This window comes from Phacochoerus africanus, chromosome 15 (genome assembly GCF_016906955.1).
Source record: "Phacochoerus africanus isolate WHEZ1 chromosome 15, ROS_Pafr_v1, whole genome shotgun sequence".
In the NCBI taxonomy this organism is placed as follows: domain Eukaryota; kingdom Metazoa; phylum Chordata; class Mammalia; order Artiodactyla; family Suidae; genus Phacochoerus; species Phacochoerus africanus.
In genome coordinates, this window is record NC_062558.1 from 58627223 (window position 1) to 58643762 (window position 16540).

Genomic DNA, 16540 nt, shown 5'->3' on the forward strand with positions numbered 1-16540 from the left:
GGAGGTCTGATGGTTGCTTCCGGATTTCTTCAGGATTTTCTCTTTGCTTCTACCTTCGTCTTCGTCGACAATAAAGTCTTTATGAACGGAGTCTTTGCCACTTGATGATTTCCAGAATGTTCCCTTCTCGCTAATGCACTCTGCAAAATGCTGCTGTCTATTTAATGAGTTAATGGGATTATTCTCGATGTGGCCCATCTCCATTTCACTCTGTTGTGATGGGAATGATATTTTAAATCCTATTTAGAGGAAGAGTCAATTCAATTCAACAACTCAATTCAGCAACTCGATGGAGTGTCACGCTCCCGTACTCCCCCCCATGGCGTCTGAGAGCTGCAGGCTGGTCCCCAAGGAAAGCGCCATCACTGGCTTTCTGTGTAACACAATGAAATGCCTCCCGATAGCGACAGCGTTAGCTGTCACTGCTGCTCTTTATTGCACTTTAAGGCTCAACCAACATGACTCTGATCACCTGTGCTGTAGGAACAGTCACAGTAGCATCCCATTGTATTTGGAGGGCCATTTGCCTCAGGAAAAAAAGGAGAGAAGGAAAGAAAATAAGCTTAGGTGATGTCTCCCCATTTTGTTCTTAGCTGATTATTTCGGAGGCCTCACTTTACGTCTTAAAGAGAAACAAAGCCTCAATCGCTCCTTATATTAAAGACCCAATGACAAATTTTGTCAGAGACTTAAAAAGCACCGTTTTAAAAAGCAGACGATGGAGACTCCATTTACGTCAACTTGAACCTACTTACCATGGCTGGCTGCCGTCCCAAAATATGAAACAGTTTCAAAAATTACAGTTTTAGGATGATACATCCTTTTATTCATTACTGAGACCTGAAGGTAAAGGCATTTGAGAATGTTTCTTTTGAGTAATGAAGAGAGAGAAAGAGAGAGAGAAGAGAAAATATAAGTTGATCTGATTGATTAGGGGTAAAAACTTTTTAGAAGAGCTGTGCGGAAAAAAATATAGTGATAATAAAATAGCTGTTGGAAAATGGACTCATCACTAATTATTAGAAATCATTTAATTTACTAATGAAATAGCTGCAATGCAGTTGCCATCATGATTGATATGGGAAAGGAAATATTTAACTAGGCGTGATCAGCACTCTGTAAAGCTGCTTTTTCAAGTCAAATAACTAAAGTCTGAAAGAGACAAATTAGAGAACTCGGAAAAAAAAAGAAAATCCATTTGCAACTGAATTTTTCCACAGAATGACTCTTCTTTCCTATCCCAAACCACTGATTTTTTAAAAAGTATGCTGCTCCCACCCAGATTTATTCTACATCAAATTGTGGTTTTCATCCCTTTAAAGGCAGATTCCTGAAATGCAAATAACTCAACATTAACAAAGAAATCCTGGCCCCCAAGATATGCAGGGAGATCTCCTCCCTGGAGTGCAGACATTGTAGGTATTAACACATGAAACAGAGAAAGCGTCTTACCTCCCCATAGCTGCCTTAGTAAGAACTGATTTGGGAATTTACCAGGCGAGGGAACCCGTTGCAAAGAGCCAGTGTGGGCCCACAGATCTCCGGTGCGCAGCAGAGATCAATTCCGCGTACACCTACCGGCCAGCTTCATGCCAGGCCTGCGGTGGATGCTAGGGGGCGCCATGGAGGTGCTGGACACCTCCCTGTTCCCCAGAGGCTCACGGTGCGAAGGAGAGACTGGCACTTGAGTGAGCAACCACAAACAGGATATAGGATACAGGATACAGATTTCCTGGGAAATGCAGGCTCAGTGGGGGGAGGGGGCACCATCTGAGTAGGGATTAGATGTCAGCGGGTCTCTGACCACCACAGGTGCTCAAGAAAAACATTTTGCCCTTCTGTAATAACCATATTTCCTAGTTTCTCTATTTGATGCTTTATTCTCTGGGGCCTGAGAGGGGACTGTTCCTCTCAGAGCCAGTCAGTTCCTACAGATATAAACAGTTCACCTTTCACACACCAACTGACCCACTCAGAGCCCACACCCCAAGCACCTCCTCTGTGGTGCTCTCACTGTCCCCTTGCCCTAGTCACCCAGGTCCAGGTACCAGACAGCCAGGGACAGCCCTACACCCCAGAGCCCTGAAATGACCCCAACCAGCCAGTCCTGAGCCTGCTGACCTTGCCTTGCTCATTCCCTCCCCAGAAACCACAGTGAAGGCTCCTTCCCACGTCTTCCCCTCCCTCTGCCTCCTGATGGACTCTGGTGCTTCCTCCCATGGCCCCATGTAATGTGGTGTGGTCCCTCCTTTCGGAAACATGAGTGACACACTCTCTTCTCAAGGGCTATCACCTTCTGATCTGTTGGATCTGTTATTACTTGAGGAATAACGAAGCCTACATTTTAAAACACCTTCCTTGAAATATGCATGATGGCAGAGATCAAGACAAGGGAGTGGATTTCCCTTCCCCCGTCTTGGTGGCAGCCCCTGGGCCGCTGACTCTGAGCAGAGTCTGCTGAAGGGGCCCTAAGAACCTTCGGGAGACCCCTCTACCTGCTCTCAGGCTACTGCAGCTTCTTTCCAGCCACTGTGTCTGTTGCCACATTAAAGACAAACATTTAGGAGTTCCCGTTGTGGCTCAGTGGAAATGAATCTGACTAGTATCCCTGAGGATTTGGGTTTGATCCCTAGCCTCACTCAGTGGGTTGGGGATCTAGCATCACCGTTGAGCTGTGGTGTAGGTCACAGACACGGCTCTGATCCTGCACTGCTGTGGCTGTAGTGTAGGCTGGCAGCTGTAATTCCAATTTGACTCCTAACCTGGGAATTTCCATATGCCATGGGTAGGGCCCTAAAAAGACAAAACAAAACAAAAGATGAATATTTATTTTATTGGATAGTCAAAGAAACGTGCTATAAGTTAGGGTGCTTCTCGCAGAGACCTAACTTGAACCCACCTAACCTATAAGGAGAGGTGTTTTCTCACTTACCAGGCAGTCCAGAGGGGTATAGGTGTGGGATAAGGCTGGCAGGGTGCTTAATGTGGCTGCCCAATCACACTCCTCCCTCCTCTCGGCGGCCCCCAGCTGGGAGTCACACACTGTCCAGACATCATATCCAGACCCAATAGCACCTGTGGAAGAGATACCTTCTATTCTTCAAGTCTGTCCTGGGGAGAGAACCTTCTGGGGATCTTCCCCTTAGTTTTTATTGGCCAGACTGGGTCACATGCCCACTCCCAAATCAACCACAAGTAACAGTAAGTGACACCACCGTCCTGACCCCCAAGTGGCCTTTCTTCAGAGCTTGGGGTGGAATCTGCCCCTCCCGAGTCAGGAGGCCAAGCTGAAAAAGGATGGACAGCTGAGCAACACTGAGTTTCTGCCTGGAAGGAGGGAGGAGAATGTTGATGCTGGGTTGGCAGTCAATAGCTATTCACAGACAAATTAGGACAATTTGACCTGGAATCGGAAAACTCCATCCTGCCGTTGAGAACAGTGGTCTTCCAGCTTGGCTTTCTCCAATTCAGGCGAGGGTCCAGGCCAGATGCCGACTCAGCAGGTCTGAGAGGGCACAGAAATCTGCTCTCAGGGGACCTCTGGGGGGCATCTCCAGACTTCGAAGCACTCATGGGCTTAGTACAGTAAGAGAGGACCTAGACCTGATGACAGCAGCAACCCCCCTGTGCAGACGCAGCAGGTCTCTGGCCCTGCCCTTCCCTCACTCAGCCAGCACACAGCTCTGGGGGCTCCTGCGTGTGGCGCTGGCAGTCCTCCAGGCCCCAGGGAGCCAGGTGGGCAGGGCCTTCGGGGAGCCTCCACCCCCTGAGAAGCCGCTGGGCTCAGTGAAGTGGGATGTACTAGAGCCTGAGTCAGGAATGTGTGGACATGGGGAAGATCTCTGTTTCTCTTGCCCATGGAGCCTGGAAGAAGGATGCCCAAAGCTGGGGCAGCTGCTGGACAGCCTGGTGGGCACAGTGCCATCCAATTGCCGGGAGCAACACGGGGAGGCAAGGCACAGGCCTTACCCACCACAGGCCCCAGATCCGGGCACTGGGGTCATGTCCACAGTGGGTACACCCAGGCTTCGTACCAACTTTTGAAGGCGTTTGATACCTTGACATTCTATAAATGGAGCAAAAATGGCTAGGAATACACAAAGTCTTGCTGAAGAATAAGATATACGCACTGTACTGTAGTCTTTTTTTTTTTTTTTTTGCTTTTTAGGGCCACACCTGTGGCATATGGAGGTTCCCAGTCTAGGGGTCCAATTGGAGCTGCAGCTGCCAGCCTACACCACAGCCACGGCAACATGGGATCTGAGCCACATCTGAGACCTACACCACAGCTCATGGCAACCTGGATCCTTAGTCCATTGAGGAAGACCAGGGATGGAACCCACATCCTCATGGATACTAGTCGGGTTCTTAATCTGCCAAAGCACAACAGGAACTCCCAGTATACTACAGTCTTAATGTCAGCAGTTATAATGTGAATGTATAAGACTGTCTGTTGGTGGTTCAGTCACTCATTTTATTGTGTTTAGAGATTTAAGTTAAAAAGTTTCTTAAGCATTTTTTGTGTGTGTGCGTGTGTATGTCTTATTGGGGCCACACCCATGGCATATGGAGGTTCCCAGGCTAGGGGTCAAATCACAGCTGAAGCTGCCGGCGTACTCCACGGCCACAGTGGCGCAGGAACCGAGCTGTATCTGTGACCTACACTATAGTTCACAGCAACACTGGATCCTCAACCCACTGAATAAGGCCAGGGATCGAACCTCTGCCTTCATGAATGCTAGTCAGATTCATTTCTGCTGAGCCACAACGGGAACTCCTTCTCAAGCATTCTTAACCACATATCTACATGTAGATAGAAGTGCTCATGGAACAAATAATACACAACATGATTTTTTTTTTGTTGTTGTTGTTGTTGCTATTTCTTGGGCCGCTCCCGCGGCATATGGAGGTTCCCAGGCTAGGGGCTGAATCGGAGCTGTAGCCACCGGCCTACGCCAGAGCCACAGCAACGCGGGATCCAAGCCACGTCTGCAACCTACACCACAGCTCACGGCAACGCCGGATCCTTAACCCACTGAGCAAGGGCAGGGACCGAACCCGCAACCTCATGGTTCCTAGTCGGATTCGCCAACCACTGCGCCACGACGGGAACTCCCCACAACATGATTTTAATGTAAAGTTCACCCCCTCCTACACTAATTAAGAATAGATTCAACAGCATGCACAGAGGAGTCCCCAACAGGAATAACTTAAGATAGAGGCTTATTTCTCTCACATTAAATCTGAAAGTAGGTGGTCCAAATCTGATATGTTTCCTCTACTTAATAAAATATTCAGTGACCCAGATTCCTTCTATTTTGCCACTTTATCAACTGTAGTTCTCAAGGTGCTTTATGGTCCAATGTGGCTGCTTGAGGTCCAGTCATCACGTCAGAAGTTCATTCCAGACAGCAGCAGCATGGAAGAGAAGAGTCAGGGGATGGACCCTTTTCAGAAGTTTCCATTGGCCGGAATTTAGCCATATAGCCACATGGAGCAGCAAAGGACACTGGAGGGTGTGACCTTTACTCTGGGCAGCGTACTGGGTAAAGTTCATGGTTTTATTAGTAAAGGAAGAGGGGACAGCTAGCAGGATCCACTTCCGTTTCTCACAAGCAGTCACTGAGACCATTAGAAAGATGTGAAAGAGTCCAGTCCAGCCCTCCCTCATTCCGATTTCTCTTCATCCCAGTTCTGTCTCTCAGTGGCTGTCCTCTGCGCCCTCTGGGGAACCATGTCCATGCCAGTGGGCACTGGAGTGACATTTCCCTGTAATTTCAGGATAGAGGGTATGGGAGCCATGGCATCTTTAAAGCGGCATTTTTCAGCCCTCAGCTCACTGTTGGAGGCACGCAGGTTGTAATGCCTGGAAGGACTGAACTGGCTGGGAGGGCCCCAGAGAGGGCGGATTCTGGCGACTTTTCCTAAATTAGCAGGGTCAAGCAGATACAGGCTTGGCATTTAAGGCTTGCTTCTCTCCCTGGCATTGGCTCTAAAGTGAAAGCTTCAGTTGCTTATTACCAGCAAATGGTCTTCCCTTTTTCTCTTTCCCTTTGTCCCCGTCTCCCCACCCAGATGTTCACAGTGGGATGGTGACAAGGGGTGCTCTGGCTTTTGACAGAGAGAGACAGCCTCTAGGTGGTGGAGGACCTGCAAGCATTCTGTCACTTCGCTGAAGCTTTGGCCTCTGTGATGCCTGTCAGGTTCAAACCATCAAACCTCCCTCAATTTCTTGGACTTTGCACATTACACATAGGCTACAGGGACCCCCTTAGCTTTTGAGAGTTATCAGGGCAGAGCTGGAAGTCCACACAGAGCTGGAAAGAACAGCAAGGAAATGGATCACTTTTCCAAGTTCAAGGTGACTCGGCCTCCTTAGAGATTCCAGAGCACAGCACCTTGGGCCACTTTCAGACCCCAGCACTGCACCTTAGTGCCACACTAAGACCCCAGCACAGTGCCTTGGTGCCACACTCAGATACCAGCACAGTGCCTCGGGGTCACACTCAGACCCGTTTTTCTCATCAGAGGCTCACGCATGGCGAGCAGGGTGGGCAGCTAGCACTTGTCACAGGTGGGTGACAGAAACCACCCCTATGCCCGTTTTCCTTCTCACTTCCTAACTGCGGAGTGGAGAAGGTCTAGCCCCTTCCAGGAAGGCCCAGCTCTGGGCTTCCTCTGGCCAGGGAGGAGCTGCAAGAAGATCAATGCCCCTGGCCTAACTGCGTCACCACCCTGGCCCTTCGGGACCTGCATTCCAAGCAGCTTCTCAGTACATAAGCCCAGTCTCCTAGGATGGGGACGGGGCCCGGGTCAGAGCTCTCTGGCTCTTAGCGCTGATGAACTGGCAGTAAATTCCATAAGAAAATCCCTTTCCTTTCCATAATTTTCACTGGGTGAAGAAAAACACCTGACTCTTTCCTTAAGGCCTAGATTTTCCTAAGAGATTTAAAGCTTCTGGTTTTTCAAAGCCCAGTGACTGGATTGTTATATTTCTATATAGAAATGCCTCAAGGATATACTTCTTCCATTCCCTGAGCTTATATGTCGATTCATTGAAAACCATACCAATTAATTGTCTTCAACCCTGTCAGCAGAACTGCTTCATAGTGTGGTCATCATATTTTCTGAAGCCCAAACCAGGATTCATATCTTTATTACATGTTCAGTCAATAAACAGTTTACACTGTGACCAATCTGGAAAATCTGGGACATCTGACAAATTCCTTGGGTCCAGGCAGCCACTTGGTGTTTGGAGGGGGGGGGGCTCTGATCGGTGGCATGAGTAGCAGCACGCTTTCCGTGTTCCAGGCAGTGGGCAGAATGCTTTCAAGATAGAGCTATGTTGCTGGCTTGGGACAAGCGATGTGCAATGACCACCACCATGCCGACTAGGACCCTTCCCCCGTCCTTCTCTAATTTAACGGAGGGCTGCCATCCTTGCTGCTAGGGATGACCACGTGATGCCCTTCGGCCTAATGAGAGGTCAGATGAAATTTCTTCTCCTTTGGAGAAAGTAACAAAGCTTCACAGCAGAAGGCTTTGTCTGCTCTGCCGTCTTCCCAGCAGGATGGCAGACACAAACCCTGGACAGGACGCATGAGGATGAGAGGTACAAATCAAAGACGGTGGAAAAGAAAGTGCCCGAGTCCTTGGTGACACTGCTGAGACCCTGCTGGACTGCACAGCCTGGGACCCTAGCTGTGTGATAGGAACAGCACCTGTTCTGTTTAAGTCCGGGTTAACTGAGTTTTCTGTTAGCTGCAGCTAAAGAGTAGCAAATACATAAGTCATTTTCACTGAAGGAGCCCAAGAGATGGTTCCTGCTCTGGGCTGCCATGCAGCCCACTGCTGCTGATGCAGGGTCCAGTCTGTCCAGTTCCAGTGCCTGTGCAGGACCAGTGTGCTCTTTCCCTTCTTCAGAACCAGGGGTCTGGAGCCATGCAGGGGTGCAGGAGCCTCCTGCAGCAAGCTCACTGATGGTCTTCTGTCCCGATGTGGTCCTGTGACTTCAGCCTCCCTCCCAAATATGGTCCAGGACCTTCCTGGGATTGGTGGTGCACATCCCTCCCATCAGTGGGCCCCGGACAAGGAGCTTGACCCCAACCCCAGCCAGGCATGGGCCTGCTGGCCAATCTCCCGTGTCTCTCTACTGATCCCATGGCCCTTACCTGAGGGCAGCCTTCAGGTAAAGGTCTCCTTTCTAAGGAGAGCAACTCAGGTTTTGGTTACCTCGAAAGAACCCTTGGTACTTTTTCAAAAACCCCTCAGGGCCCACAGGTAAGGAGCAGTCTTACCGATGATGTTTCCACGTCCCTTGGACTAGGCAGCACATTCAAGACGGGCTCAGTCTGTTTGGTCCCCCTTAGGCAGTTGGGCTAAGGGGGCCCATCTGTGTCACACCAGACCTCAGGGGGTCCTGACTTCCAGCCCGATATCCCCGCTCACCCCAGGATCTGCATCAGGCAGTGGGTGAGGGCCAGCTCAAAATATCAGACCATGTCTGAATTCTCTCATTAACAATGGGGTTCATATCACTGGTTTCCTGATTGACTTGACTAAAAGGAAATTGTGTGCCCAGTTAGTGCTTCATGAATTCTTTTTTTTTTTTTTTTTGGTCACCCCAGTGACCTACATAAATCCCAGGCCAGAGACTGAACCCACACTACAGCAGTGACATGAGCCACAGCAGGAACATGAGCCACAGCAGGGACAACACCAGATCCTTAACCCACTGAGCCACCAGGAAACTCCCTTCATGAATTCTTTTCATCCTTATTTTACCCTCACTCTGATGTAGTCTCCAAATTCTGATATATGTATATTTTGAAGGTCACATGAAGTCCCCTCTGGTGAGAGGGGTGTGTGGACAAGTAAAACGTCACTCACCCCCGGACCTTGCTGACGGCTCCTTCCTCAGATGTTCCTTTTTCTGTTGCCAACTTTCCTCAAAACTAGGGGAGTCCCCAGGCACCATCCAAAATATAATGGGCAGTGACAGCTTCTCCATTGCTCACTTAGGCTGGAGCTGGCATCAGCTGAGGGTCCTGGATCTTGGAAAAGAAATCTGAGGACACCTGTCAAAAAGAAAGAGGGACACAAGGTTTCTCCAGTGCAATTAAGTGTTCTGACAGGTAATTATTTCTCTCAGTCAACCTCACCTAAACATTCAGGGCTTGGCAGTCAGTATGCAGATAAGAGATCTTTCTCTTATCAGCACTGTGTCATCATGACACCTGGAAATTCCAGCCACTGGGGCCCAGAGATTAGACCTGGAGCCTGGGGTCTTGCCAAGCAGGATGGCAGTGGCCTAAGCCCAGGAGAGGCCAGTGGAGTCATGCCCTTTGCCAATCGGCCCTGCAGTGAGTTTCAGAATGTATGGTTGAGATTCGGGGCTTTGAAGAAGTGGATCTAAATGTTAACTGAGGGGAGCATTAATAAGACCAGAGATCTCCACCCAGTGATCAATACGCACAGTTTTATTTCAAGAGCATCTCATATTCCTTTCAGTGAAATGATATTGTAGGAATTCTGTGTCTTTGTTCATGTGGCGGGCTATTTAGACATGTGCGCTTTGGGTAGAACTTTAAGATGCTCTTCGTATCTTAGATTGAACAAACTCACCTTCACTATCAAATATTGCCAAGGAGCACTCCCTTGTCTCTGGGTCAAGGCCCTTTTCATTTTTAATATCATGCTAGATTGCACAAATGGTCACAGGGTCTTCCCCCCTCCTATTATTCATACCCTTGCATGTGGCTTCATAACTCCTTCCATCAAGAGTCGGGCATGGGAGTTCCCGTCGTGGCGCAGTGGTTAACGAATCCGACTAGGAACCATGAGGTCTCGGGTTCAGTCCCTGCCTTTGCTCAGTGGGTTGACGATCCGGCGTTGCCGTGAGCTGTGGTATAGGTTGCAGACGCGGCTCGGATCCCGCGTTGCTGTGGCTCTGGCGTAGGCCGGTGGCTACAGCTCCAATTCAACCCCTAGCCTGGGAACCTCCATATGCCGCAGGAGCAGCCCAAGAAATAGCAACAGCAACAACAACAACAACAACAACAACAACAAAAGAGTCGGGCAGGTTTCCTTTATCCTATGTTTGGGCTGACCATGTGGCCTTCTTTGGACAGTAGCAAATGTGATGCAGTCAGAGACCTGAAAAGCACTTGCCCTATTTTGGACTTGGAACTTTCTGCCCCATGTTGAGTAAGCCCAAGCTAGCCTGCTGGATGACGAGGATATCACAGACATATGACATATGACCTTCATTCCTGTTGCCCAGCTCACAGCAGCATACCCCCAGCACAGAGACTATGAGCTGAATGGGAGTGGAGAGGTCACAAACATGTGAGTGAGCCTAGCCAAGGCCAGCAGAGAAGAACCAGGTGGCTGAACCCAGCCGGAATTGGCAACCCTCAACATCATGAGATAATACACGCTTATCGTTTAAACAACTGCATTTTGTAGTGGTACATTACATAGAAAAATGACTGATTAAATGTCTAGGCTCTCCCAGGAAAAGAAAATTGCAGCATGACTTTTTTTCAATCACATGCTAAAGGATGCCCTGGTTTTCTTCATTGAAGCATGCATATAGCGTCTAGTTTGGTATCAGGCACTAAGGAGTAATTTTAAAACATTATTTAAATTATCTATCTCAGAGTACTTGTCGTGGCGCAGCGGAAACGAATCCGACTAGGAACCATGAGGTCGTGGGTCTGATCCCTGGCCTTGCTCAGTGAGTTAAGGATCCAGCATTGCCCTGAGCTGTGGTGTAGGTTGCAGACGTGGCTCGGATCCTGAGTTACTGTGGCTCTGGCCTAGGCTGGCGGCTACAGCTCCGATTGGACCCCTAGCCTGGGAACCTCCATATGCCCTCAAAAGGACAAAAAGACAACAACAAAAAAATTTATCTCTCTCTTTTATTATATGTCTTTTTCTTTTTTGGCCACACTCACAGCATATGGAAGTTCCTGGGCCAGAGATCGAATATGAGCTGGAGCTGCAGCAATGCCAGATCCTTCATCCACTGCACCTGGCCAGAGATCAGACTAGCGCCACCACAGAGACAAGTGGGATCATTAACCCACTGCATCATTGTGGAAACTCCTCTATTGAGTTCTTTTTGTTTGTTTGTTTTCTTCCCTTAAGTAAAGTATAGTTGATTTATTTCTTTTTAAATGGCTCTGAGTTACTCTCTGGTGTCCTTTCTTTCACCCCTTAGAACTTCCTCAAACATTTCTTACGGCAGGTATAGTGGTAATGAACTCCTTTAGCTCTTGTTTATCTGGAGATGTCTTAATTTCTCACTCACTTCTGAGAAATAATTTCACCAGATGTGGGCTTCTTGGTTGGCAGTTTTTCTGTTTTGTTTTGTTCACAGCGCTTTGAATACATCCTCCCACAGCTTGCTGGACTTCAGTTAATGGATGTGTTCCTTCCCTATTGCTGCTGTAACAAATTACTGCAACTCAGTGGCTTTACACAGCACCAATCTACTATCTTCCACTCTGGAGGTAATAAGTGCTAAAAATCAAGGTTTCAGTAGAGCTGTGTTCCTTCTTGTGGCTTGAAGGGAGAATGCATGTCCGTGCCTTTTCCAGCTTCTAGACACTGTCTGCCTTCCTCCATCAACAACGCCAACAGCGGCAGATTGAGCCCCCACGTCGCCTTACACCACCCTTACTTCTAGCATCACATTTGAATTTCCTCTTCTGATTGGCTATTCCGCTTATAAGAGCCCTTGTGGCTACACTGGGCTCACCCCAGTAATCCAGATTAATCTCTCCATTGTAGGGTCACCTGATGAGCAAATTTAGCTCCATCTGCAAACTTAATTCTCTTTTGCCATGTAGCCCAATATATTCACATACTCCAAGATGTGGACATCTTTGGAGGCCATTATTCTGCCTGCTTCACTGGACAAACCATGCCCCTTCTTCCTCACGGGCATTGAAGCCTGGAATTTTTTGTCAGAGAGCTATTCCTTTTTGTCAACGTGTCACTGCAGGCAATACCAGTGAGCCTTCAGGAACTCTGAATTATTTCGCTCCTATCATTCTGATTTCCATGTTATGAGTCACTCTGGTGATAGAAAATTTCTTCCCATACAAACAAGTATAGATGAAATCATATTTTCCTCTAAGACTCTAAGACCTTCAGCCTCAGGCTTGTATGGGGGGGCAGGGAGGCTGTTGATACTCTTTGTTGAAAGCTGTTTATAAGCTGTGGGTCTTCAGCCCTTTTGAGCTAGTATTAGAGTCTGGATCACAGAACTGTCAGGAGAGACACAAATTGAACCAGGTTGCTCCTACTGAGATATGACGAATTCTAACTGCATCTTTAAAACCTAGAGCTTGCAAGTCAGAATGATATTGTGGAAGAAGCATTCATGTTTTTTAAAAAATTATAGTTGATTTACAGTGTCCTCTGTCAATTTCTGCTGTACAGCAAAGTGACCCAGTTATACATAGATACACATTCTGTTTTTTGTGTTATCTTCCATCATGTTCTATCACAAGTGATTGGATATGGTTCCCTGTGCTGTACAGCAGGACCTCATTGCTTATCCATTCTAAATGGAATAGTTTCCATCTACTAACCCCAAACTCCCAGTCCATCCCACTCCTTCCCCCTCCCCCTTGGTAATCACAAGTCTGTTTTCTATGTCTGTGAGTCTGTTCATATTTTGTTGATAGGTTCATCTGTGCCATATTTTAGATTCTACATATAAGTGATACCATATGGTATTTGCCTTTCTCTTTTTGAATTACTTCACTTAGTATGAGAATCTCTAGTTGCATCCAAGTTGCTGCAAATGGCATTATTTTGTTCTTTTTTATGGCTGAGCAGTATTCCATTGTGTATATATACCACATCTTCTTAATCCATTCATCTGTTGATGGACATTTAGGTTGTTTTCATGTCTTAACTATTGTAAATAGTGCTGCAATGAACATAGGGATGCATGTATCTTTTTGATTGAAAGTTTTGTCCAGATGTATGCCCAAGAGTGGGATTGCTGAGTTCTATATGTAGTTTTCTGAGGAACCTCCATACTGTTTTCCATAGGGGTTGTACGAATTTACATTCCCACCAACAGTGTAGGAGGGTTCCCTTTTCTCCACACCCTCTCCAGCAATTTTTATTTGTAGAGAAGCATTCATGTTTGAGGCTGAAAGAACTGAGTCCAAACCCATCTCTGTGATCATTTACTTGTGTGGCCTTTGGCCAGTTACTTCAAGATCACTGGTTTCTTCATTCGTAACATTATTTTTTACGTATATTGTTAACTCGTTAGGATTATAGATAGTATAATAAACCACTTCTCATAGCGCATGTTGAACAAATTTTAGCCACTATTACTATTTAACCTCCAAATCAATACATGCACCCAATAGAGAATGGCTGACATCCATGCTGGTCTCTGTGAGGAGCTCGGAGTAGAAAACACAAGACCTGCCTTGAGGCAGGTGGTGCAGAATGATAAGAACTCTCACTGGATACAAAGAAGGGAAGAGGAGGATCTTAATGCATTAGCTTTTCAAGGCTTCTGTTTCCTAATCTAAAAAATAATCTATCTAGATTAGGTGATACTTAAACACATCTTAAGATATTTAAGAACATCTTACTGTGCTGATGTTCCATGGTTTTAAGAAGCAGCCTGACTCTTGGTAGATATGACTAAGTCAGAATTTCCACCAAAGGTATGTGTAAAGAATGAAAAGTTATTATGTCTAGTCCTGACCTCAGGACCTTGAAAACAACATCACTGTCTTTCCACCACCTCACTTTTCATGTCTTCTTTAGACACACAAGGTATCTTGGAGCCAAAAGACACCATGATCTAGAACAAAATGGCACGCAGCTGATTTGAAGAGAAGTTTCACACAAAACACAGAGGAAGCAGTCACTCTGGCCATGAAAATGGGCCAGAAGGAAAGCGTTTAAAACAACTGGCTGAATTAGAGCTACTGGAATTCCAGCAGTGATGAGGTGACCATCCAACACTAATGAATGTCTTCCATTTGTCCCCAGTATTTTCTGATACCTTTTGCTTTTTTGTCCTCTTTAGGAAATAACAGGAAGATTTTGGTTTGGGTACCATTGGCTTTTAGGCTTTCTTTTAATGTGCAATTGTCTCAACTGTACAGCAAGAACAAATTATATGTCAACCCGTGATTGCATAATAGAACTAATTTCCATTTGAAAAAAGAGACCAAAAAAGACAATGTATTCTCTCTTAGGGATGTCCTCTCTTGCCGAGTGATGGGCTCAAGCACAAAGCCCAGCCAGATCCAGCCCAGAAACAGTCCAAAGAGACAGGATGTGAATTAGCAGCTGCCCATGGTGACAGCTCCATGACAGAAGGAGAAGGCCTGGAAAGACGAGCCTGGGGAAGGCAGCTGACATTGGGGTGTGTGAGTACTAACAGATAAGCGAGCAAACTCAAACTTCATGGAAAATAGGAATCTGTGAACAACACCCACACATAAAGAGGAAGTTGTCACAAACGCGGGACTTAAACAGTTTGGGAATTCAGAGCTCCTGGTTGTTAGAGATGCACGTTCAATGTTAGTCGAGAAGTATTTACAGACTATTTATTGAATCGACCCTACCAGATTGTCACTGGGTGTCCCATGGGAAGGTCCTGGTGTCAGAAGTGACCTGCCCAATATTGGGACAAAGATTTTGAAAACTAGAGAAACAAAGCAGATTGTATGACCTTCCTTCAGGACGTCTCATTCTAATTCTCTTATGGCTAGCAATGACAAGGAGTTGACTAGAACCTATTCCTGAAGTTGTATCAGCATAAGAATTCATTACAGAGACAACTTGTATTTCCCCATCTTTGGGGGTTTTGTCTCTTCTATGACTCAAATTGTCACTTTTCATTTTTGTTGATGTGTTTCCACTTAGCACATTTTAGAGTTTTACCTTTTTTTTTTTTGGCTTTTTATTAGGGCTGTACCTGCGGCATATGAAAGTTCCCAGGCTAGGGGTTGAATTGGAGCTACAGCTGCTGGCCTACGCCACAGCCACAGCCACAGCAGATCCTCAACGCATCTGTGACCTACACCACAGCTCACAGCAACGCCAGATCCTTAACCCACTGAGTGAGGCCAGGGATCAAACTCGCATCCTCATGGATACTAGTTGGGCTCGTTACTGCTGAGCCACAATAGAAACTTTCCAGAGTTTTACTTGTATTTGTCTTTTTATTTACTTGGCTGCACCCATGGCAGGTGAAAGTTCCTGGGCCAGGGATCGAACCTGAGTCACAGCAGCCACCTGGGCCACTGCAATACTAGATACTTAACCTGATGTGCTACAAGGGAACTCCTGGAGTTTTACTTTTAAAACTATTGCACCTGCTCTTTTCTGGGTTGGTGACGCCAGTGAATAGTCGCAGGAGCAGGGAACCTATAACTTGCCCAAGGGTGGCATGAATCAACAAAACTGGCCTCTATATTTCTAGTCCCTTCTTCCCCCTTGTTCCATGGGATGCACAGAAGTTATTTATGCAATGCTCATTTTTTAAGAATTCAAAGAAAGATGCAACTGGGTAAGAGTGAAAAATGAACATTTTGAAAGTTTGCCATGCACAGAGTTGATCACCAACAAATATTTATTCAATGAAAGAAAGTGGGAAAAGGAAAGAAAGAGAGAAAAAGAGGAAGGAAGGGAGAGGGAGAGGGAGGAGCTGGGGATCTGGGGAGCATCTTGAGTAAACATAAAGCTTCTGACCACCATTGAATGTATTTCTGGCATTATCTTAACACAGCTTTCAATTTCATCAGAACCACATTTTATGCTGAAAGGTACACGACACAAGCTTGACTCAGTTCTGAGGGCTTTTTTTTTTTTTAGATAGCTTTAACATCAAACTCTCTTTAACACTTTACTTTCAGCTCTCCAGAAAGTAGACATCAAGTTCCCTGCATTTCTTCCTCATTCACATCTTTCTTGTGTCTCTTCATCTCTTACGTATAGGCTGGAAGAGGAGGGGGTTAAGGTTAATTGAGGGGAGGGCTTCCTATAGGGTTGCCAGATAAAATATGGCATCGAATTAAATTTGAATTTTGGATAAAGAGTACATTTTTGGTTGTTTGGGTTTTTTTGGTCTTTTTTTTAGGGCCACACTCGTGGCATATGGAGTTTCCCAGGCTAGGGTTGGAGTCAGAGCTACAGCTGCCGGCCTACACCTCAGCCACAGCAACATAGGATCCAAGCTGCATCTGTGACCTACACCACAGCTCACAGCAACGCTGGATCCTTAACCCACTGAGCAAGGCCAGGGAATGAACCTGTGTTCTCATGGATGCTAGTCAGATTTGTTTCTGCTGAGCCACGAGGGGAACTCCAAGAGTAGGTGTTTCTTTTGAGTATAAGTATATCCCAAATATCATATGGAACATACTCATACTAAAAAAAAAATCTGTTGTTTATTAGAAATACCAAGTTAACCAGGCATCCTGCATCTTTATTTGCTAAACCCAATATCCTTTCTAAGGTTTTCTACTGCAGGTGGCTCCAATCC

General features: G+C 46.5%; 1 protein-coding gene across 2 annotated transcripts in view; it reads right to left on the bottom strand.

Annotated features, from left to right (window-relative positions):
• Positions 1 to 6899: 6899 nt before the first annotated feature.
• MAP10 (microtubule associated protein 10) overlaps positions 6900 to 16540 on the bottom strand; it is an 89553-nt gene continuing 79912 nt past the window's right edge. Inside the window, exon 3 of one of the 2 annotated variants that reach the window (XR_007132123.1) lies at positions 6900 to 9077. The gene's annotated coding sequence lies outside the window, so the exon portion shown is untranslated. The remainder of the gene's footprint in view (positions 9078 to 16540) is intronic. The other variant, XR_007132122.1, reaches the window with a different exon arrangement.